This window comes from Lathyrus oleraceus, chromosome 7, assembly GCF_024323335.1.
Source record: "Lathyrus oleraceus cultivar Zhongwan6 chromosome 7, CAAS_Psat_ZW6_1.0, whole genome shotgun sequence".
NCBI classification, from domain to species: Eukaryota; Viridiplantae; Streptophyta; class Magnoliopsida; order Fabales; family Fabaceae; genus Lathyrus; species Lathyrus oleraceus.
The window spans coordinates 318,616,537-318,642,589 of NC_066585.1; the positions used below are offsets into that span (position 1 = coordinate 318,616,537).

The 26,053-nt window shown below is 35.9% G+C and overlaps 1 long non-coding RNA gene and 1 pseudogene across 3 annotated transcripts; both read left to right on the forward strand.

The window, feature by feature from the left end:
- Positions 1–652: 652 nt before the first annotated feature.
- Positions 653–6,795, forward strand: LOC127106974 (uncharacterized). Of its 3 annotated transcripts, none has more exons than XR_007795582.1 (3): positions 653–1,031; positions 1,472–1,681; positions 6,217–6,795. It is a non-coding gene; the product is annotated as an uncharacterized LOC127106974 (long non-coding RNA). The 3 variants fall into 3 exon arrangements; XR_007795581.1 differs by having other exon boundaries at positions 6,213–6,794; XR_007795580.1 differs by lacking the exon at positions 6,217–6,795 and having other exon boundaries at positions 1,472–1,927.
- Positions 6,796–23,369: 16,574 nt separating this feature from the next.
- Positions 23,370–25,319, forward strand: LOC127103610 (uncharacterized; annotated as a pseudogene).
- The last annotated feature ends 734 nt before the right edge of the window (positions 25,320–26,053 follow it).

The window sequence follows — 26,053 nt, forward strand, 5'->3', positions numbered from 1 at the left end:
TCGTGTCGCACAATCTGAATTATAGTTGATAAGTGTTGACCTTTGATATGCTTGAGTAGTAGTCCACTTTGCTAGCTATGCTTGACTAATGTTGACTTTAAAGTTTTGATATTGCATTTGATCCTTGAGGTCTTAAGCTCCTGGGATTCAATGTATCTAATATATCTTGAGCACAATTAACTTTCCGTATCAGGTGATCAAGGATCTTTTGATCACTTGACTAGGCTTGGGGGGATTACAACATGATACAAAGGATTTGGTTGACCAAAGTATCATTTGGTCAACACTAATCAATGAGATTAAATTAATAATTGTATTAGGTTATATACAAACCTAAATGAATTAATCAACTAAATAAAAATCAGACAATTCTAATTAAAGCCCTAAGCTAAGGGGTCATGTATTAAAAATCAAGATTTTTCTATCTAGGGATAAAATGATCATTATGTCACAAAAATGAATAATTAGGAAAATAGTTTTCTAAAGCAATTTCTAATCAAAACTAATTCTATTTGTCTAATTATGAAAAACCTAATTAGTCTAATTATTCTAATTAAAGCTAAATATAACCTAATTAAGATTTAAAGCTTAATTATATTCTAAAAAGGCTAAGTAATTCTAGAATTCTAATTTATAACCTAATTAACCTAACGCGAATGACTATTCCCTCACTAAAACGACCATGAAGACTCATGTAAAAATCCAAACGCGAATGACTATTCCCTCACTAAAAGCGCTTATCTGAAAAGCTCATCCACAGCGCGATTTGGTTATTCGCTTCAGCATCACTTCCGCGCTATAGAATAGCATCGCGTGTTTGTCATTGTTTCGTCTCCGACTCCTGCTTCTCCCCATGTTTTATGCTCAAGAACAACTCGAAGCGAACAACGGTTCCAATCATCAATCCACGTTCCGAAATCCGAATCAATGACTCAGTTCGATTCACCATTGTACGCGTGCACCAACAGAAAAAACAGAATCGGAACCAAAGCGATAAATTCACCGGTATTTGAAGCCTCAATCGCAAACAGGTACTGATCTCTGATTCTGATATATTTCTTCTTCTTCCTCGCTCACTCTACTTCTTCTTCTACATATGCGTGGTGTGGAGTGATTCGTTCTGAGATGATGAATAGTGAGTCGTGAAATGGTGGAGTGGATCTGAGAATTTTGAAGAGTGAATGTGAGCTTTTTGAAAACACATTCAGGTGATATTTAAACCATTTCTGATTTAACAGAGTCGAACTCTGTTAAATCTCAGAAGTTTCAATTAGTTAACCGTTAACACTCTGTTAGATCCATGGTTAAATAGTTAGTTAGAACTTGCAAATTCAGTTGAGACCTTTTATGTGTGTTGTGTTAGGTTAGTTACAGTGGAACTCTAATTTGGTGTTCTGTTAGATGAATTGGAAGGGTGATATTGCTTCTGTTTTTCTGTCAAATTTTGTTAGCAATTAGTTGGATTTTGCAGGTATATGGTAGTGCAACATACAAGGGTGCAAGATTGAGTTGGATCACCACCATAAGCAAAATTGTAGTTCTTGTGATATCTAAAGGTTGATGTTCAGCAATAGTAGGATGTATCAATATATTATGCAGAGTTATGCAGGGTGCATTGGGACAGGCTGGCACTGCCATGATGTAGGGTCCTCACTTCTGCACTTGGTCTGAATGCAATTAGGTAAGTTTCATGGTTTTTCTTGCCTTGTTGCAGCTTCTTTTTAATCGATGGTATGATGAATAAAATGAGCTGAATTAATCATGGCTTAGTTTTTGATTAATTAGCTTGGACTGATATTGCTCTGTTGTTTGAAATGGTGTAGGTTAAATTTATTTGGATTTTTTCTATCATGTACTCACTGATGTGTTGTTATTGTAGCTAATCTTTTTGAAAAACTATGTTAACTAAAACTGGAAATTCCAATTAGCCTGCTGCAGCCCAAAACTTTGCTATGACCAAAATGTTTGTTAGCTTATGAGTGAGCTAAATTGACTTTTTTTAATGTCATGAACAATGTTGTCAAGATCGCGATTCAGATCGTGGAATCGCACGATTTTGCGATCTCAATCATCTCCACCGATCTGGATCGCAAGCAAGATCGTTTTGTGCAGAAATCACGGGGAAATTAATTGGTTTCGAAATTTGAAGGTAGAATCCCGTAAATCTGGACTTAGTTATCCGGGTCAAGTGCGACCCGATTTACGATCCGTGTGTTATAAATACGTAAATACCTGTTTTTTTTTCAATAGCTTTGAATCCTAATGGTTAGTCTTATGTAAAATCGGCGACATCTTTCTCAAATTTTGCTGTCGGAGAAGATGTGAGCTGCTTTGTTTTCATTTTCTTGTTTGTCTCTTATTTTTCTGCATTTCTTCTTCCACTCGAGTTATTATCTTTATTTTAATATTGTTTATTGTTTGGCTTGACAATGTGTAAGGGCTGATATGATTTTAATTAATGTTGTCATGATCGAGATCTTACATAAGATCGGGAGGAGACATTAAAATTGTAAAATATAAAATCGTAATTAAAGTCGAAAGATCTTACTCAATTAATTTTATAAGATCGAGAAGGAATAACAAAATCGTAATCAAAATAGTAAGATTTTACTAAAAAAATACTTAAAATATTTTATATTATTTATATTAAATAGTATATAAGTTTGCATATTAAATAACAAACCATCAAATTGAAAAATCTTAACCATAAAATTAAAAATCTCAAATCTTAACTTAAAATAACAAACTCCATAAAATAAAATACTCAAAATCATAGAGGTTAGTACAAATCACAAAGGTGCCGATAGTTTGGATTTTTCCCTATAATGTTAACTCCTTCATCTTCATTAATCTCATCATCTCCTCCACCATAATCATCACCATCATCATCTCCTTCATCACCTTCATCTACATTTTCTTCTTCATTTTCACTTTCTATAGTTTCAAGGATATCAAATTCATCTACATGTCTAGTTGATTTAGCACCAGTACTTTGCATCAAATCTTCATCTAAATCAGTCACATTTACATGATTACCACCTGTATTTTCTTCCTCAGCAACATACCACCAATCGTCATCATCTTGGAAATCATCAATTGTTAGATCTCGCTTTTTCCTTTCAGCCTTATTCTTGGTCAATCTTGTATTTACCATCACATACACAAGATCATTCATAGTCTTTTGTTTCAACCGATTTCTTTTCTTTGTATGAACCTAAAAAGGGGAAATATTAAATTAAAATGCATAACATATAGTAGCTATGAAAAATATATATGATACATTAAAAAAATATACCATTTCAAAAGCACTCCAATTTCTCTCACAGTCAGAAGAACTGCATGTCTAACTCAAAACACGAATAGCAAAGTTTTGCAACTCTGGGTGTGCATCACCGTAAGATTCCCACCATTGAGTTGGTGTCTTGTTTTTTAGTCCACATTGAGCTATTTCACTCCCAAAGAATCCTTTTTTACTCTTAAAATCCTCAAGTTGACCATCAATTTTATTCACCATATCCATGTCTCCTACCATCATTCTTTCTAAACATGCATACATTCCTTGTTTCACTTCATTATCTACTTTAAAATTAGGTTTGTAATACAAAATTGGATTAAGATAATAGCCTGCAGCATGCAAAGGCCTATGCAATTGTTTGTCCCATCTGATATCTATAATTTTCCATAATGGTTGGTAGCTTAAGAAAGAAAAGATTAAGTTAGTTCATAAATAAATACTAATATACTTTTTATATCAAATAAATTAATCTATGATATTTTATAAAATTATACCTTTTTCTATTATTATTGTAGCTAGTTTGTATTTCCTCTTTTGCTTGATCCATTGCTTCATAGATATAGCCCATGGCTGCCTTCTCATCAGAATCCACCATACGCAAGACTTTAAGTAATGGAAAAGCACCCTTGAGGCAAATAATCAAATTCTTCCAAACGTCATTGTTTGTGACTATATTTTCAACAAATTTTCCATCTTTTGTCTTGGAAAATTGACTATCCTTCCATTGCTTGGAAGTGAACATCATATACAATCCTCCCCTCTTATCATTCAAGCAACCCAAATACAAATATGATGTTGCAAAGCGAGTGATGTCAGGTCTTATCAACTCATCTCCTTCAGTGTAATGATGCAACAAAGTTATAAGACCAGTCCTAGCATAAACGTAAGTTGTGATCTTTTTACCTGAAGCAATAATCTCCTTATGCATAGGTATCTTGCTCTCAAAATCCTCTAACATTAGATCAATGCAATGAGCCGCACAAGGTGTCCAATAAAACTTATTTCCTTTTATCCATCAATATTTGTCCAGCTAACTTGTAGTTTGCAGCATTGTTTGTTACAATTTGGACAACATTTTCTTCCCCCACTTCCTCAACAATATCATCCATCATTTTGAAAACTTTATCAATTGTCTTTGAAATGCTAGATGCATCAATTGATTTTAAAAAGAAAGTACCCATAGGACTATTGACTAAAAAGTTTATGATAGTCCTCCTCTTTCGGTCAGTCCATCCATCCGTCATTATTGTACATCCAAACTTTTTCCACGCAGCTTTATGCTCTACCAATATGCTATTTATAAACTCAACTTTTTTCTTTAAATATTTACCTCGAATATCATGGTAAGATGGTCGTTTATATCCTTTACCATATTGGGCAATCATTTCACACATCTTTATAAAATCTTCATCTTTTACAACGTTAAAAGAGATATCATTGTTGTAAAAATAAGTTGCAACTTGTAAGTTAGTATCCTCCTTCTCTTTTTTTTTTAAAAGCATCGTTGATAGTTGATTAAGAAGTTATCCCCCTCTTGAAAATATTTGCAAGACCAGAAGATTCAACTTTTTTTCTTTTACAATCTTCCACATCAACCTCTATTACATTTTCACTTAGAGTTCTCTTTTTGATGAGTTTGCTTTGCAATCTATGAACAATGATCCACATTTGTTTGCAAACTTCATCTGGAACAGACACACAAGGTTCAACATTACTATTTGTCCCTGCTAAATGATGCTTAAATCGAAAAGCACCGCCGCTATACTGATTATGCAAAATCAACGGGTAAAAAGTTTCAAAATTAAAATTGCAGACGCCAGTATTATTAATCTACGGTTCACGTAGTTAAACCTGGTGTGCTCGTTGTATTTTTCAGTGGCTGTTTTAGTTGCGTTTTGACCCGCCTGAGCCTTTTAACCGGTGCAAATTTATTTCAAAATTTAAAGAAATGCTGTATTTTTTTTATAAGTATATTTTGTGCCGATCATTTTAGTACATCCGATTTAATTTTTCGAGCAAATTTTTGCCCGACTTTTGTTCATTGTTAGTCATTTTAATTTTATTCTTTCGCCAAAATATTCGATTTGAATAAATAGGAATTTTCACATTTTTATTTCACTTTTATCATATTTATTTAGGAAGTCGTGAATTTTTATTTGGATTGATTGATTTAATCCCCTTCAAACCAATTAAATCATTTAAAGAAGATAACATTGCAATTTTGACGGGTTTTGTTTTACTCTGAAAGGATGATTCAAATTAATCCGTTGCCAATATTGGCACACCATGTGCGTTGCTATTCATCTATAAAAAATCGAATTAATTAATAAGAAAAGGAAGTGAAAAAATAATAGAGAAAATCTTGAGGCTCTCTCTCCAATCCACAAAAATCCTCTCAGATAGATTTCCTTCACTCTCTCACGTTTCCACTCTCCCTCACGTTTCCTCTTAACCTCAATCACTCACATACTGTCACTAAAAAAAGGCAAAAAAGAAGAAGTGAACCACCGCCGTTCATCAACTCCGATCGGAGACACATAACGTCGACCCCTTCCAACATCCACACAACCTAACCTTCACGAAACACATCCAATAAACCTCAATCCGCCGGAAAATTCCTTTCGCCGACGGATCCACCGCGCACTTCTCTTCTTCTGCAGAAAAGAAGAGGACGGTTCTTCTTCTCCTTTAACCGTCACGCGCCGCCAGAACTCCATCCAACGAACAACGACATCGTTTCAGTGACGCGAATCAGTAACAACACCCAGGCATCTTCCATTTTCATTTAATTCTAAGTTGTGAAGAAGATGGCACCTGTAGAGATTAGTTCATAGACTTTAGCGTTGTTGATTTATTTCAATGTCATGTGTTATTGTTGTTTCGATGTTATGATGTTTGTGCTACCATTACAACTCAGTTAGACGTGAATCACATTTTGGTTATGGGAAGCATTGAAACTCTTGTTGGCGTTGTCGGAAAAGTGAGGCTTGTAGGTCGAGTCTCCGTAGCAGAATGATGAGGTAATTTTACAATTGTTATTGATAAATTATTGGAAATTCTATGAAACAATCACGATCTGTGGAATGGTTGGTTATTTTTTCCATTTCCTTTTTCTCATCTTTGTCTGTATGATTGTTTATTTGTTCTCATCTCAATCGTGTTCATGCTTTGTTTGTGATTAACAATTTTTGTTTTTGTATGTTGTTGATATTGCATTGTCTTCTTCAAGTCGGTTTTGTCATACTGTTGTTGAGTGTACTGGTTTTGGTATTATTATGTTGAAGCTTGTAAATATTTATTTACTTTTATTGATTGTGAGAAATGAGTTTGTATGATTTTTGTGGAGAGAGGTTATAGGAAGTTGTTGAAAGAAGCAAGGCGTTGTGTGTGAATTCCACTTAAAAAGCCAAAGGTCCATTTGTTTTTTTTTCATTTCCTACGCTACGTTGCTGTAGAAAGATTGCTTTCAAATTTTTCTGCACCCTTTTTATACTTTGTATTATTAATTTAAAAAATGTAATAAGATTATATTTACTTATTATTAGAAATTCATATTTGGGATTTTAGTTAGAATTGTGGAATGGGCCTAAGCTCAAGGTTAGATGCACCCTTTGTTCATGCATATGAAAATATTGTAATATGTGGTGGTTTGGTTTCTATTTCATCATATCTCTAATTGGATTTTATTCACGATTCCCGATTCAAATTCGATTATTTTATATTCACTATTGTCACCTATTAAATTAATTAATTAAAATTTTATTTAATTTGGATAATTTTGTTAATTGATTTTAATTAACTCAATTATTTAATTATATTAATTTTTTAATCAAATAATTTGGATAGTTACTTGTAATTATCTTAATTAGACAACTTAACTGAGTTTTCATCAATCAATTTTGTTAACTAAAAATGGATTGATTTGTTTTACCATTATTTTCCCATTTCATAATGCAAGCTTGGTTTCATTCAATTTCATCATCAAATCATTAAACCATCTAAAAATCACACAGTTCTTGATTCCAAGTCAATCCCATTTTCAAACACCTTTGTAAGTCGATCGCTTTTAAAGCATCGCCATCAACCTCACATAGCTTACTCTTGGGCTTTCTTACAATGAGACATATTCGGTTATTAAATAATCGATTAGATGATTGATTCACTCAATAAAATACAATTTATTCACAAACACCAATTCAAACCTCGATCTAATATCGAGCATTCTTTATTAAAATTAAATTAAAATACCTAATCACAATCAAATACCATTTCATTTGGAAATGAAAAGGGGGATGGTTTTGAGTTTTCAACTCCTCTCCTCGATTATTTGAATACGAGTTTTCTTACTCAGTTAGTCAAATAGTCGTCACTTCTATCCATCTAAGCACAATCAAACCGAATCATTTTTGTAATAAGAAATGAAAAGGGAGATGACTTTGAGTTTTCAACTTCTCTTCTCAACTGTTTGAATACGAGTTCTCTTACTCGGTTAGTCAAATAATTGTCATCTCTCTTAAAGACTTTCCTAACTCGTTTAAATCAAACCATTTTATAATAACGAAATGAAAAAGGAGATGACTTTGAGTCTTCAACTTCTCTCCCAATTGTTTGAATACGAGTTCTCTTACTCGGTCAGTCGAACAATTGTCATTTTTCCACCAACTTCTCTCCCAATTGTCATTTTCATAATCACTAAGATGAAACAGAAAGTGGTCTAGAGTCTTCTATTCCCTTTCCCGATTATTAGGATACGAGTTGTCTTACTCGACTATCCGAGTATTCGTCATCCATTCAAAAACACCTTAATCATCATTAAAATACTTTTACAATTAAGGATGAAAAAGAAAGTGGTCTAGAGTCTTCTACTCCCTTTCCCGACTGTAAGGATACGAGTTGTCTTACTCAAATATCCGAGTAATCGTCATCCAACCAAAATATCTCAACACATCAAACCTATCTTTTCTCGCCCTCGTGCGATCATAACCAATCAAACAAAACATTCAATACATTAATTCAACTTGTCACCCCGTGTGACCAAAACTCTTTTCAGAAAGAACATTGTTAATCCTTTCTAATGCGCACAACAAACCAATGCTTAAGCCTCCGCCGAGAGTAGACAAGCCAGCGTTTAGCCTTTAGAACGCGATTTAAAACAGTTGTTCACTAAAAGACACCAACCAACTGTAGTTCCTCGAACTACGAATGCTATGATTTCCTTATTATACCATAAGGATACGTAGGCAGGAGATTGCTGTATCTTCGCGAGCACACTAATAAAAAACCTCCCCTTTCCCTTTTATGAGGTTCTCATCCATTTCAATTTCTAATATTTTATAACCCAAAGATAACAAACAAACATAAATTAACACACGAAATACAAATTAGAACTAAAAGGTTCTCGTTGAGTACAACGGACGTAAGGGGTGCTAATACCTTCCCCTTACGTAATCCACTCCCGAACCCGAATATGGTTGCAACGACCATTATTCTATTTTTCAAAGGTTTTATCGATATTTTCCTATCCCTTCATTGGGATAAATAAAGTTCGGTGGCGACTCTGTTCAAACGTAATTTTTTCCGCGACCACCGCGAGGAATCATATTTTTCGAGATGCGACAGATGGTGACTCTGCTGGGGACTAGCTCCAAGCAAAAGAGAGTGAAGCCTAATTTAGTTCAGTTTCTGTATTGTGTGTTAATCTTGTTTGTTTATCTGTTATTTTTTATTTTGTTATTATTATGCTGTCATGATTATTGTATCGTGATTTATTGAATATGTTTTATTTGGGGTTCTCTGGTCGGTGATACTTTGTGAGATAGGCTCTCCACCCGAGTCTGAGAAAAAACATAAGATTAAGTTGGTGGTTACGTAGTGGGCGCCCACAAGGAGTCTTCCTTGTTGGGAAGATACGAAGACCTCGCCTAGAGGAGATTCTCTTGAGATATTATTGCCCGACGAGTTTTCGTCACGACGATAGTATTCTCAAGTTGGATCAATGACTCTAGGGACCTTTTAACCCATTATATCTGGTGGTTATGTAGTATTAACCTACGAAGTTTCAGACTTGTCGGGTTAATACGAAAGCCCCAATCAGATGAGATCCCTTGGACGTATTATTACCTTACAATAATATTTCCAACCTCGATCTATGACTCTGAGAACCTTGTTAGAACCCTGGACTCGAGAGTCGTGTAGTAGAATCCTCATGGAGTTTTCCTTGTTGGGATAATACGAAGACCTCACCTAGACGAGATCTTCTTAAGGATATTATTGTCCGACGAGTCTTCGTCACGGCAGTGACGTTCTCAAGAAATGTCCGTGACTCTATGAACCTACCAACTGTAGAGCCTACCCATGGGGTACATTAACCAGAGATACCCGTTATTCTGATCTATCTAAAAACACTTTGAACCTGTGATCCTGAGCATGTCACTACACCCATACACGTATCATTGCATCTGCAATCGTCATGCATTGCATATCATTTTTCACCAAAAAAATAAATACAAAAAACTCATCCATCCTTCGTCCATAACTTGCAGTTGATTTCCCGACACTTATATCAGACTTAAAGTAGTTCTTAAAAAACCATGGATCCATTGGAGCAAAATCACATTGCGTTAAGAGGAGATGTTGACTCGATGGAAAACCAGATAAACCAACTTGTGGAGGCTATGATAGCTTTAGAAAAGAGGGAGGACAACATTCAGCAGACTGCAGTCGTAGAGAATGTTATTCCAACTCCAGTAAATGGTCCTACCCAACCTCTGCCCACCTAGATATGATCCTGATGTGCAATGTGGATATCATGCTAGAACAATAGGGCATTCAACTGAAGACTGCAATGCTTTCAAGGCTAAAGTGCAAGAATTGATCGACAAAAGGTACATATCCTTTTCAGAAGGAAGCCAGTTGGTGCACGTAAACCTCTCGTCCGAATGAGTTCAAAGATTTCATAGAGTATCTCCTAATGCCGGTAGTTCAGACAGGAAGACATCCTCAACACTGGCAATCGTTGGACTGTTTTGTTTCTATTTTTGCATTTGTAGTTTCTTTGTTGTTAAAAGCTGCTTGTGTTTAAACATTGTTGTTTTTAATGGTAATATTAATGAAGTAATGATGCATGTTTTGAATTAATTATCTCGCATTCGCTAATTTTTCTTCTCTTATATCAAAAACAAAAAAATACATCAATGTTTCTCCCATTCACTTTTCTTTATCATAACTTTTGTTTTAGCAAATATTTGAGGGAGGATGACGAAAAAAAAATACTCATAATTGCTGACTGTATGCTTTCGGATAAAATCCTACTGATGATATACAAACATTCTTTCAAATTCCCAAACACTGGAGAGATAAGGAGTTAATCCCTAGTCAACCACTTCGAGCCTAGGAGTAGGAGTTTCTTTCGGATAAAAAAAAACCTTACATTAAACCTGGGGCAGGGTAGTGTTCAGCTAATCTGACTACACATCCAAATTACAAGATGAAATATCCCTTTTGTAGATCAGCTACATGACATTCTTCACACACATCCTAAAGTGTAGAAGGAACCATGCAAAACCCAAAGGTTATGTTGGGTTGTTCTTCAAATGACCAATGACTTGGCAGTCACAATTCTAAAAAATAAAAAAAAACTTCGGTGGCGACTCTGTTCGAACATAATTTTTTCCGCGACCATCGCGAGGAATCGTATTTTTCGAGATGCGACACAATCAAGATGCCCATTGTCCTTTCCATGAGGGTGCCCCTGGGCATGATCTAGAGGGATGTTATGCTTTGAAGCATATTGTGCGAGAGCTGGTTGAGAAGAGGATCCTTTCATTCCGAGATGTTGGACCCAAAGTAAAAAGTAACCCTTTTCCGGCGCATGGTGATGTTAATGCCATTGAGGATGTTTCTGATGTTTGTATAATCAAAAATGTTGAAGATGTTAAAACTCCGTTGCTAGCACTCCATGCAAGATTGGTGGGAGCTAGTTTGATTGATACATGTCACGACAACTGTGAAGAATGTGTCGTTTATCCAAGGGGATGTAAAGTGGTAGGAACTGATATTCAAAACTTGATGGATCAAGGTGTTTTACAAGTTTGTGGTCCTGCAACAAACGAGGAAAATTCAGTCATTGAACCCTTTTTCAATCTACCAGAACCTGTTGAGATAACTTATCAAAGAAAATATGTTGTTCATCCATCACCCGTGGTAGTTTGTATGCGTACCCCCTTTCCCTTTGAAAGCACCAAAGCGGTACCTTGGAAATATGACATAACTGTGGTAGATGGAGTGGTAGATGAAGAACCCAAAGATGTTGAAGGTGAGAAAAGCTTGGAGAATGTTTACACCAATATCACTAACATCGCAGGGACGAGCAGAATGACTCGCAACGGTCGAATTTATACTCCCGATGTTAATATAATCCCTCAAGAACCAACAAGGGAAGCTACAACTGCAAATCCTACCCTAGAATATGGAGGGGTACAGCCGACAGTGCAATCAGGTGAAGCGATTGAATTTCTAAAAATGATCAAGAAAAGTGACTATAAGATAGTCGATCAGTTACATCAAACACCATCAAAAATATCTATCTTGTCTTTGCTTATGAATTCTCAAGCTCGTAGGGAGGCTCTACTGAAAGTGCTTGCTCAAGCTCATGTTACCCAAGATATAACGGTTGGCCAATTCAATGGGGTGGTCGCCAATATCACAGCCTGCAACACTCTAAGTTTCAGCAATGAAGAGCTACCCAAGGAAGGGAAGAATCACAACCGCGCCTTATATGTATCCATAAAGTGCCAAGAAGATGCTCTGGCTAGGGTCTTAGTTGACACTGGATCGTCCCTCAATGTTCTACCAAAGAGGGCGCTTGCTAAATTATCTTACCAAGGTTCGGAAATGAAACCTAGTGCACTTGTGGTAAAAGCATTTGATGGTTCTCGGAGGACAGTAGTTGGGGAGGTAGAGCTACCAATCAAATCGGACCACACGTATTCCCTATCAATTTCCAAGTCATGGACATAAATCCCGCTTATAGCTGCCTTTTGGGACGTCCATTGATACATGCTGTTGGGGCAGTGACTTCTACTTTGCATCAGAAAATGAAGTTTGTCGTCGATGACAAGCTCGTCATTGTCTCGGCTGAAGAAGATTTTATCATTAGTCAACTCTCCTCTTTCCGTTATATCGAGGCTGATGAAGATGCCTTAGAGACCTCTTTCCAAGCACTTGAAATATCCAATGCCACACTTGCAGAAATAAAGGATCCTATTGAGAAAACCAGTTTGTCATTCGCCTCTTTGAATAGTGCAAGGTCAGCAGTTGAAAGTGGAGGTCCTACAGGTTGGGGGCAAGTCATCAATGTGAGCGAGAAAAATGATCGATTTGGTTTGGGGTACAAGCCTTCTGCTAAGGAAGAAGCCCTGGTCCCTGCAAAGGACCGCGTGCAGAGCATACAAGAATTTTTCCTAAGCACAGGATTTATCCATGGGGATCAAGTTGGTGCCGTTGAAGATAATACTAAAGATGGAGAAGCATCAAATCTGATATATCGGTGTGAAGCAGCCTTAACAAATTGGGAAGCAGTTGAGATTCCAGAAGTTTTTCCTGTGTCAAAGTAATTGTGTTTTCCTTTGTTTTTTGAAAATCCTTAGCTCTGCCCAAGGCTAACGGATCATTTGTAGGGCCACTTTAAATTTCAAAATCATTATGACAAATAAAGAGCATTTTGTTCAAATTCTTATCATTCATTCATTTGTTTTTCTTTCCTTAAAATGGCAATCCTTTCAAAAACTACAAAAATATTTTTAATTCTTTTGCACTTTATTTCCACTTTTCTAAAAAACCATCATTTAAAAAACATGCAGAATAATCAGTAAACCAGTTGAATTCGATGACCCCACTACTTCCTATAACTTTGAACTCCCCATCTACCAAGCGGAAGAGGCTAGTGAGGAAAATTGTGATTTCCCTGAAGAATTGGAAAGGATACTCGAGCACGAGTCAAAGGCCCTTCAGCCACATCAAGAACCAGTGGATACAATCAACCTTGGCACTGAGGAAGAAAAGAAAGAGGTCAAAGTTGGGACTACACTTGGGGCAAGCATCAAAGAAAGATTGATCAAGTTGCTACAAGAATATGTAGATGTATTTGCTTGGTCGTATCAGGATATGCCAGGTTTAGATACTGATATTGTTGTCCACAAGCTACCACTACAGCCAGATTATCCGCCGGTGAAGCAGAAGCTCCGAAGAACAAGACCCGACATGGCTCTAAAGATTTGTGACGAGGTGAAACGTCAATTTGATGCCGGTTTTCTGGCAGTTGCGAAGTACCCCCAATGCGTAGCTAATATTGTACCAGTACCCAAAAAGGATGGCAAGGTCAGGATGTGTGTTGATTACAGGGATCTAAACAAAGCTAGTCCAAAGGACGATTTCCCCCTGCCACATATTGACACTCTGGTAGACAACAATGCTAAGTTCGCGGTCTTCTCCTTTATGGACGGATTCTCGAATTATAATCAAATTAAGATGGATCCAGAAGACATGGAAAAGACCACATTCATCACCCCTTGGGGAACATTTTGCTACAAGGTAATGCCATTTGGTCTCAAAAATGCCGGGGCAACTTACCAAAGAGCAATGGTCACTTTTTTCCATGATATGATGCACAAGGAAATTGAGGTTTATGTAGATGATATGATTGCGAAATCCCAAAGTGAAGAGGATCATATAGATCACTTGCAAAAGCTATTTGAGTGGCTTCGGAAATTTCAACTATGGCTGAATCCTGCTAAATGCACCTTCGGTGTCTGATCTGGAAAGTTGCTTGGTTTCATTGTTAGTCAACGAGGAATTGAGGTAGATCCAGACAAGGTTAGGGAAATACAAGAAATGCCTGCTCCACGTACAGAGAAAGAAGTTAGAGGATTCCTGGGAGATTTGAACTATATCTCTAGGTTTATATCTCATATGACTGCTACGTGTGAACCTATATTCAAGTTGCTTAGAAAAGATCAAGCAGTTGAATGGAACTCTGACTTCCAGAGGGCTTTCGAGAAGATCGGACAATACCTGCAAGAGCCCCCTATTCTAATTCCATCTGTTCAGGGGAAACCACTCTTTATGTACTTAACTGTGCTGGAAAAGTCAATGGGATGTGTGCTAGGACAACATGATGAAACCGGCCGAAAAGAACATGCCATCTACTATCTGAGCAAGAAGTTTACCGATTGTGAAACCCGGTATTCACTCTTGGAGAAAACCTGTTGTGCTTTAGCATGGGCCGCTCGCCGTCTAAGACAATACATGATTTGTCACACTACTTTGTTGATCTCAAAAATGGATCCAATAAAATATATCTTTGAAAAGCCTGCTTTAACTGGAAGACTCGCCCGTTGGCAGATCTTACTGTCTGAGTATGACGTCCAATATGTATCCCAGAAAGCCATTAAAGGAAGTGTGTTATCTGATTACCTGGCAAACCAGCCTGTTGAAGACTACCAGCCGTTGAAATTTGACTTCCCTGATGAAGACATTATGGTAGTAAAGGATTGTGAAATCCAAGGACTTGATGAAGGACCTGAACCCGGATCTCGGTGGAAGCTCATGTTCGATGGTTCCTCCAATTGAATGGGGCGTGGCGTAGGAGTTATTCTATTGAATCCGAATGGTGGATACACTCCTTTCACAACAAGGTTGTGTTTTGATTGCACAAATAATATAGCAGAATATGAGGCGTGCATCCTAGGCATTGAAGCAGCAATCGACCTCCGAATCAAAATCCTTGAAGTATGTGGAGACTCGGCCTTGGTGATATATCAAGTCAAAGGCGAATGGGAAACCCGTGATACTAAGTTAATCCCATATCGGGCCTATGTCATGGAACTAATAAAATACTTTGACAAAATCACTTTCTATCATATCCCGAGAACTGAGAATCAAATTGATGATGCTTTAGCTATGTTGGCTTCAATGTACCACGTTAGATTCCATAATGAAGCGCCTTTCATTCAGATAGAGCGAAAAGTTGAGCCTACCTACTGTCAGCCGGTTGAAGAGGAAGCCGATGGTAAACCTTGGTTTCACGACATCAAATGCTTTTTGCAAAACCAAGAATATCCAACAGATGCAACAACCCTTGACAAGAAAACATTGAGGAAGTTAGCATCCAAATTCTTCTTAAGCAATGGTGTGTTATACAAGAGGAACCATGACATGATTCTACTCAGATGCGTGGATGGACATGAAGCAGACCTGTTGATCAAGGAGATTCATGAAGGATCCTTTGGAACCCATGCCAATGGGCATGCCATGGCCAAGAAGAATTTGAGAGCTGGTTATTACTGGTTGACTATGGAATCCGACTGCTTCAATTATGCTAGAAAATGTCAAAAATTCCAAATCTATGCCGACAAGGTACACGTGCCTCCAACCCTACTAAATGTTTTGACGTCACCTTGGCCTTTCTCAATGTGGGGCATCAACATGATTGGCGCCATCGAGCCTAAAGCTTCCAATGGTCACCGCTTCATCCTGGTTGCCGTTGATTACTTTACCAAATGGGTAGAAGCCGCCTCTTATGCTAATGTGACAAAACAAGTGGTTGCACGGTTCCTCAAGAAAGAGATCATTTTCCGTTATGGAGTTCCAAGCCGGATCATTACAGATAATGGGATGAATCTGAACAATAAGACCATGAAAGAGCTATGTGAAAGCTTCAAGATTGAGCACCATAACTCTTCACCATATCATCCAAAGATGAATGGCGCTGTTGAAGACGCTAATAAAAACATCAAGAAGATCCTGCAGAAAATGGTGAAAACCTATAAGGATTGGCACGAAATGCTACCCTTTGCACGACATGGATATCGGACTTCCGTCCGCACTTCAACAGGGGCAACCCCATTCTCTTTGGTATATGGGATGGAAACGGTTCTCCCAATTAAAGTGGAGATACCTTCAATGAGAATCTTGATGGAGACCAAGCTAGAAGAGGCTGAATGGATTCAAAATAGATTTGATCAGTTAAACCTCATAGATGAGAAGCGAATGACTTCTTTGTGCCATGGACAGTTATACCATAAACGGCTCAAGAGGGCTTTTGACAAGAAAGTACGTGTTCGGGAATTCAGAGAAGGAGACCTCGTGCTCAAGAAGATCTTTCCACTACACAAGGACTCACGTGGGAAGTGGACTCCCAATTATGAAGGCCCATATGTTATGAAGAAAGCCTTCTTCGGAGGTGCCTTGATTCTCACAACTATGGATGATGAAGAGCTCTCACACCCCGTGAACTCTGATGCAGTTAAAAAATACTATGCCTAATAAAAACCCATTAAGTCGAAAACCTGAAAGGGCGATTTAGGCACACAAAAAAAGGGTATCCCGGTGGATCAAAAACCCGAAGGGGTGATTCAGGCAGAAATTAGGGATGAATAAAAATGATAGCTCGCTAAGTTGAAAACCTGAAAGGGAAACTTAGGCAAAAAAACGTCCCGGTGGATTGAAAATCCGAAAGGGCGATCCAGGAAAAAGTTAGGGGCAAAATGCATAAACTGCATCAGTTGTTACTGATTGACACAGAAGAATCCGAGACGGAAGATCAATCTAGTTACTCCCCTTAGAAGCAAGGTTTTGGGGAATCATATCTATTAGGGATATTAATGGCCACTGAATTCAACGTAAACCTTTCCTTATTTCCATTTTCAAAATTGTAACATTCCATGGAGCTACGCCATTTGTGTGCTACCATTTTTGAATAAAATACAAGTTTTTCCTATCAATCATTGTTAATTGTGTTCTTCTATGTTTTTCTTTGTTATGCAAAGTGTCATTTATTTGTTAATAATGAAATTTTGAAACTTGAAAAGAATTTGAAATTTAGTGAAAGGAACAAAATTACTTTGATATATGTGAAAATCAAGAGAAAATCATTTATTTTTTCGAAGGTCTCAAGATTTCATAAATGCTCATGGATCACCAACAAAAATCTCCATGGAACACAAATTATTAATCCTATGGAAGGATGGCCCTTTAGTTATTTATAACTGTCAATCTTGATAGATTCTCCTCTGGATACGCCTATTACTTGTACGGGTTTGAGTTATTGGTGTTGAGGAATCAGAATCTCTATAAACAGTCCCTACAAACTCCTAGTCTGCCTATTGTCAGCATGACATATCATGATCATTTATATATCATGCATAAAACAAAAATTAAATCATGCATGGTTCAAAATGTACTTTGTACTCATTTGTGTTACCTCTTCGGTCTCGTCGTTGATTGTTATCTCTTGACCCAAAGACCATTTGTCGCTAGCACTCCATCCAAAGTCCAATCATCATTGGCATCCCGTAAGGTCCAGTTGTCACTGGTGTTATCTCCAATCCGATTGTCATTAGTATGTCAAGTTCAGTTGTCACTGATATCTTATCAGAAATCCAATTGTTATTTGGTACCCTTAAAATCTAGTTGTCACTAGTATTGTTTCAAGAGTTCAATTGTCATTGGCATCTCCAAAATTTAGTTGTTACTGGAATTATCATCAAAAATCTAGTGGTTTTACTAGTATCTTTCCAAAATCCCATGGTAATTGGAGTTTATCTAGAGTCCAGTAGTAACTGGCACTTTGGTATTAAAAAATCAATTATTGTTGGTTTTCTCTAAAAAGTCCAGTTATAACTGGCACTCTGTTTGAAAATCCAATCGTAATTGGTACCTGAAGTTTGGTTGTTGCCAACACCATTTGAGGTTCAGTTGAAGTTGTCACCAACCCGTTAGAAGTTGGTTGTAATCCATTGCTTACGGTCCAAGTCCAATTGTTGGCATATACAGAGAGTTTGATTACCCTGTCTTTCCTGATGGTTCCGTGAAAGTCATGTATGACTCATCATCTTGAGGAATTCCCAGAAGCTTGGAGATTTTCGTGTTAAAAAACTCCAATGATGTTGGTTTTGTTTGATTTCTTTGTAAAGAATCATCGTAGCCTTTTATGTGGATGATCTACTTATAAGAAGACTCCTGTTTATCTTTGTTTTGTAAAAAAAATCCTATTAGGAATCTCCAAAGTCTTTAATCGGATGAATTTCTTGGGAGAAATATCCAGAACTGTTAGATGTATTGTAAAGTGTCAGGTCATGTATGAACCTGTTGATGAAACTTGCTTGGTATGTCTTCCAATATTGTCAGGTCATGTATGAACTTGTTGTTGAAGTTTTCTTTGGGTTAGTGTTGTCAGGTAATGTATGAACCTGTTGTTAAAATCTCTGTGAAACCTCAAGAATTGTTAGGTCATGTCTGAACCTGTTTGATAAAATATACTTTGAATATTTCTTATGATAAATCTTAAGAACTATCAAATACATTCTAAAGTGTCGGGTCATGTCTGAACCTATCAATTAAATTGTACCTTGGATGTTCCCCAATGTCTTTTCCCCAGCAAATTGTTGTCCCCAATGAGTCTCCACCCATTGCCTTTGACATTTCCTTCCGCTACCGTATTCTCATCATTCCCCACAGGTCCGTCCATCATCCTTCATAAAAATCACGCTAGGGTCTATCACATCCCCAGCAAACAAAAAAAGTCGTTCAACTCATCGCATGGCATGTCATCACATCTAGGGACAAAATTCGGGTCTTTTGTATTTAAATGCCTTTCACTTTGGATACCATGGGGATTATCATCACTCATGTCATCTAGTAAAAGTATTTAAATAGGGGCAACTGTCATACCCTAAATTTTGCCTTGCCTAAAGGCATTCATTTACATTTCAAGCATATGTATTTATCAATTCGCGTCCATTCATTGACATAAATTATTCCATTTTTTAATTTTTAATTTCATTTTAATACATTTATTTGCATAATTTTCATTAGAATTTTTTTTTCTTTCTATTTACCAATTCACATAAAAAAATAGGATTTTCATCATAAGCATTCATATTTATAATAAGATTTTCATTTACCATGTCATTCATACATTTGTTTTTCATAAGTTTTCTATTTAACTTTAATTATTTAGAGTTATATTTTTGCATTCTCAAAAATTAGGTTCTAATGGTCTTGTCATGGTATTGTTCTGAGATTATAGCAAGAGATTTTTTATGTTGAGTAGTAGTAATAATAATAATTAAAGTTTGTTAAAAAAAATTATTATTTTGATTCTCTTAATTGTTTTCATACATTTGTTTGGTCTTGTCATGATATTGTTCTGAGGTTATAGCAAGAGATTTTTATGTTGAGTAATAGTAATAATAATAATTAAAGTTTGTTAAAAAAAAATATTTTGATTCTCTTAATTGGATTTAAGTAAAATATTTGGTCACATTTTGTAAATAAATGTCATTGCTCTATCTTAAAATTCAAAAAAATAGTTATATTTAATTTTATTTGTCTTCTACAGAAAAAATTCAGAAAATATAAAAATCAGTTTTTACATTATAATAAGGTACAATTTTTTTTTACAGTAACAAATTATATTTAAAAAAAGAAAAGTATGGAACCCCTTCAAACTTTCTACTATTGTGCGTTATCTGTGGGGCCATTTTTTTGCTCATCAACCTTAGTATTAACTTGGACAAGTGACTTGGAGCAGAATTTTTGTCCTATTGCAACAGAAAAATAATATCAAGTTAGCATCAATTGGGAAAGAATACAGGCAAACAGAAACCAAGCAGAAAAGCAAATAGCAGTACATTATTTTTTAAGACAAATCATGAATTTTCACTAAAATGTTAAGGCAGTGTTTGTCCTCTTAGAAAGAATTTCGGAACCCACTACCAATTGCATAAATTTGACAGCAAGTACCAATCCTTACCTCTGTGCAAACCCTAGAAAATCACAGTATAAAAAGGATCTTTTTTTTAAATGAGGGGGCTGAAAAAAAATTATTCTCAACAATCCATTCAGTTCACACACATAAACAACAGAACTCAAAATCATCCATTCATTATAATCCAGCAAAGCAGAAGAAAGGCCACAAAGCAGAAGTGAAAGGGAGACCAAAAATAGGATAGTCATAAGCAATAAAAGTGAGGCTAGAGCGGTCGAGTTTGTGGGTAGAAGGTCGGACGCCGCCGCGAGCGTGTGGGCGGCCAAAGTCGCACTCGCTGTCGCGGATTCTAGGGCAGGACCGCGTGAGAGTGAAGCGGAGAGTAGGGGCGAGACATCTCCGTGTGAAACGAGTCGGACGACGTCGCGAACACCATAGTAGGAAAAACTTCTGTGGCCTTTAGTTTCTTTGCATTACATGAAGAGGAAGTTCAGGCAAGGGGGCGGCCGTTTGGCTATATTCCCCTAGGGTTTCGTTTACTCCCCTTTAAGTTGCAAAGGCAAATCGGGTCAGGAAAGGGTCCGACCCAATCTTGACCCAATTCCTTTTTTTTTATTTTAAATTTCAGTTAGTTTTTGGGTCATATATTAACCAGTTTGATGATTTCATAATATGAGTCTTTGTCTTGTTGGTAAGGGCGTTGGTGGTTAGACTTTGGGGTAGGGGTTTGATCCTTGGTGATGGTAGATTTTGAATTCACTATTTTTTTATATAATCGCCATCCTTTATTTTATTTTATTTTCGTAACTTTTTGATTTAATTTAATCATTTTGTATCCTCTATTTAAATCAAATTATTTTAAAACACTTGTTGATTTTTATTTTATTTTTAATTTTTAAGTGTGTGAATAAATTTTTTGTTGATTTTATTTTATTTTCATTTTAATTTTTAATTGTGTGAGTAAAAAACTTATTTATTTATGCATTCATTTATACTCGACTTATTTTGGCATCTTTTTATATCAAGTCTTTTTGAGTATATCCGTTCAACTTTCTTTGATTTCAAACTTCCATACTTCGATCATTTTAATCTCAAACCTTTACATTAGCCTTTTCTTTTAAATCTTTCTCAAGTGAATCTGAAGAAAAAGATTATCCTGGATGGAATATCCAGTCGTAATCCCGAATATTAAGCCCAAGTTGTAAGAGCTTGTAAGCCCTATGTATTCGTCTTCCCTTCAAAACACTTGTAATTATTCAAACTTATTTTCTCAATAAAATCTGAAGAAAAAGATTACCCTGGATGAGATATCCAGTCGTAATCCCGAATATTAGGCACAAGTTGTAAGAGCTTGCAAGCCATAAGTGTTCGTCTTCCCTCCAAAACACTCGTAAATATTCGAACCATTTCCTTAAGCAAATTTGGAAGAAAAAGATTACCTGGGTGAAATATCCAGACGTAGTCCCGAGTATTAGACCCAAGCTGTAAGAGCTTGCAAGTCATAAGTACTCGTCTTTCAAACTCCAAAATACTTAATTCCTATCTTAACCCCTTTCAATAAAGATGGAAATGGAACATGGTGGATACCGTGCACTCCTGAGATTAAGATTCGAGGTGGATGCCTCGCCTATCTTGACTCTCGCCGTCATTGTCAATACGGTTTCTTCAAACCCCTTTCTCAATCAAATTCAAAACACTTAATCTTTATTAAACACTTTTGCCAATAAAGATGGAAATGGAACATGGTGGATACCGTGCAATCCTGAGACTAGGATTCGAGATGGATATCTCGCTCATCCAAGTTCTCGCCATTACTCAAAAATACATCCAACCAATCAAACTCTTTCTCGCCGCCGTGCGATTGATCAGAAAACCCTTTTCATAAACGAAAGACATCTTGTCTTAAGATGATGCAAAGCAATATTTCAGCCATAATTGTTGAGTTGAGATAAGTGACGTTTTTCCGAATGTTGATTTGTAAATCCATTCGATGTGTGGTATACGTCCGCTCCTAATCTGTTTTGGGTAAAACAATGTCTTCGTCGATTAATTCAATATAGCTTTCGCTAAAATCGACCAACAAACAAATATTTTCTACCCAGAACTATGTAAGCCTTGAGTTCTCTATTGAGATACGTATGAGCAGGATTGCGAAATCTTGTCAGGCCCACTAATAAAAAACTTAGGTTTAGTCCTTCGTTAAAAGTCTAAAAATATTCTCCTCTCACCCCTTCTTTCTTTCCCACCTAATAACTCGAGAAGCCTAACATTTCTAAGCTAACAATAACGCACACAATTAACCTAATGGTTCCCGTTGAGTACAACGAACGTGAGGGGTGCTAATACCTTCCCCTTGCGTAATCGACTCCCGAACCCTGATTTGGTTGCGACGACCATAATCATTGTCGTTCTTTCTTGAGTTTTATCGATATTTCCCCTTTCCTTTTAGGAATAAATAAAGTTCGGTGGCGACTCTGTTCAGTCCATCATGCGAGCGTGCGATTGCGCTTCGCTTAGGTCGTGTTCTCATTTTTCGAGGTGCGACAATAATATAAAAATAATTTTTTTTTATGTTACAAGTAGTAGTTAGTGACATTATATTGCAACACTTTATTTGTTAAATTATATTACAAATACATAAATATATGTTAGAAAAAGTTATTTATCTTTTTAAATTTGTTTATTTATTTACTCTTTTTATAAAAATTGTTTGTCTTTTTTAATTTATTTATATATATTTGTAAGATACTTTTTTACACTCTTTTTTGTTTGTTTTATATTACTATGTGTTTTAATTTTCAAAAAATATTTGTATTTTTAATTTTTTTTATATAAAAGTTATTTGTCTTAGTTTTTTAATAGGACAGATGGTTGGTGGTAGTAGTACGCCGCTTCCTCCTTCAACAAACCCAAGTGTTAGAAATGTGAGAAATAAGAAAGTTGCCAAAAATGCTCCTGGTCAAACGCAAGATGTGACATGGGAACATGGCACTCCCGTAAATGATGGATCAAGAAAGATCAAATGCAACTATTGTCATAATGAGTATAGCGGCGGTGCTTTTCGATTTAAGCATCATTTAGCAGGGACAAATAGTAATGTTGAACCTTGTGTGTCTGTTCCAGATGAAGTTTGCAAACAAATGTGGATCATTGTTCATAGATTGCAAAGAAAACTCATAAAAAAGAGAACCCTAAGTGAAGATGTAATAGAGGTTGATGTAGAAGATTGTAAAAGAAAAAAAGTTGAATCTTCTGGTCTTGCAAATATTTTCAAGAGGGGGATAACTTCTTAATCAACTATCAACGATGCTTTTAAAAAAAGAAGAGAAGGAGGATACTAACTTACAAGTTGCAACTTATTTTTACAACAATGCTATCTCTTTTAACGTTGTAAAAGATGAAGTATTTATAAAGATGTGTGAAATGATTGCCCAATATGGTAAAGGATATAAACCACCATCTTACCATGATATTCGAGGTAACTATTTAAAGAAAAAAAGTTGAGTCTATAAATAGCATATTGGTGGAGCATAAAGCTGCGTGGAAAAAGTTTGGACGTACAATAATGACAGATGGATGGACTGACCGAAATAGGAGGACTATCATAAACTTTTTAGTCAATAGTCCTATGGGTACTTTCTTTTTAAAATCAATTGATGCATCTAGCATTTCAAAGACAGCTGATAAAGTTTTCAAAATGATGGATGATATTGTTGAGGAAGTGGGGGAAGAAAATGTTGTCTAAATTGTAACAGACAATGCTGCAAACTACAAGTTAGCTGGACAAATATTGATGGATAAAAGGAATAAGCTTTATTGGACACCTTGTGCAGCTCATTGCATTGATCTAATGTTAGAGGATTTTGAGAGCAAGATACCTATGCATAAGGAGATTATTGCTTCAGGTAAAAAGATCACAACGTACATTTATGCTAGGACTGGTCTTATAACTTTGTTGCATCATTACACTGAAGGAGGTGAGTTGATAAGACCTGGCATTACTCGCTTTGCAACATCATATTTGTGTTTGGGTTGCTTGAATGATAAGAGGGGAGGATTGTATAGGATGTTCACTTCCAAGCAATGGAAGGATAGTCAATTTTCCAAGACAAAAGATGGAAAATTTGTTGAAAATATAGTCACAAACAAGGACTTTTGGAAGAATTTGATTATTTGCCTTAAGGGTGCTTTTCCATTACTTAAAGTCTTGCGTATGGTGGATTTTGATGAGAAGGCAGCCATGGGCTATATCTATGAAGCAATGGATCAAGAAAAAGAGGAAATACAAACTAGCTACAATAATAATAGAAAAAGGTATAATTTTATAAAATATCATAGATTAATTTATTTGATATAAAAAGTATATTAGTATTTATTATGAACTAACTTAATCTTTTCTTTCTTAAGCTACCAACCATTATGGAAAATTATAGATAACAGATAGGACAAACAATTGCATAGGCCTTTGCATGCTGCAGGCTATTATCTTAATCCAATTTTGCATTACAAACATAATTTTAAAGTAGATAGTGAAGTGAAACAAGGAATGTATGCATGTTTAGAAAGAATGATGGGAGGAGACATGGATATGGTGAATAAAATTGATGGTGAACTTGAGGATTTTAAGAGTAAAAAAGAATTCTTTTGGAGTGAAATAGCTCAATGTGGACTAAAAAACAAGACACCAACTCAATGGTGGGAATCTTACGGTGATGCACACCCAGAGTTGCAAAACTTTGCTATTCGTGTTTTGAGTTTGACATGCAGTTCTTCTGGCTGTGAGAGAAATTGGAGTGCTTTTAAAATGGTATATTTTTTAAATTTTTCATAGCTACTATATGTTATGCATTTTAATTTAATATTTCCCCTTTTTAGGTTCATACAAAGAAAAGAAATCAGTTGAAACAAAAGACTATGAATGATCTTGTGTATGTGATGGTAAATACAAGATTGACCAAGAATAAGGCTGAAAGGAAAAAGAGAGATCTAACAATTGATGATTTCCAAGATGATGACGATTGGTGGTATGATGCTGAGGAAGAAAATGCAGGTGGTAATCATGTAAATGTGTCTGATTTAGATGAAGATTTGATGCAAAGTACTGGTGCTAAATCAACTGGACATGTAGATGAATTTGATATCCTTGAAACTATAGAAAGTGACAATGAAGAAGGAAATGCAGATGAAGGTGATGAAGGAGATGATGAGGGTGATGATTATGGTGGAGGAGATGATGAGATTAATGAAGATGAATGAGTTGGCGTTATAGGGAAAAATCCAAACTATCGGCGCCTTTGTGATTTGTACTAACCTCTATGATTTTGAGTATTTTATTTTATGGAGTTTGCTATTTTAAGTTAAGATTTGAGATTTTTAATTTTATGGTTAAGATTTTTCAATTTGATGGCTTGTTATTTAATATGCAAACTTATATACTATTTAATATAAAATATTTTAAGTATTTTTTTAGTAAAATCTTACTATTTTGGTTACGATCTTATGTTTTACGATTTTGTTATTCCTTCTCGATCTTATAAAATTAATTAAGTGAGATCTTTCAATTTTATATTTTACGATTTTAATGTCTCCTCCTGATCTTATGTAAGATCTCGATCATGACAACATTGGTCATGAACTGTTTTTGGAAATAAATTGTTGGGCAATTGGTGTTGAAACTGGTTTCGAAATGAATAACCCACTTATTGTTCAAATGTTGTTATAGGGTTGTGTTAGATTCATGTCCATTTAGTTATCTTTTTGAAGTTTGAATTGGACTTTTAACTTAGTGATTGGTTTTCTTCATGACCTTGTAGGTGGAGGTGTTAAGGACTTTTGAAGGAGCATGTGGAACAAGGGTGGTATGAGAGCTCAAGACAAGGCGTTCTTTCTTTCAATCTCAAATGCATTGCTATGTATTATGTAATAGTAGGATTTATATGGACATTACACAAATGCTCAAATGTTATGAAAGCTTATTTTTGTTCTAATCA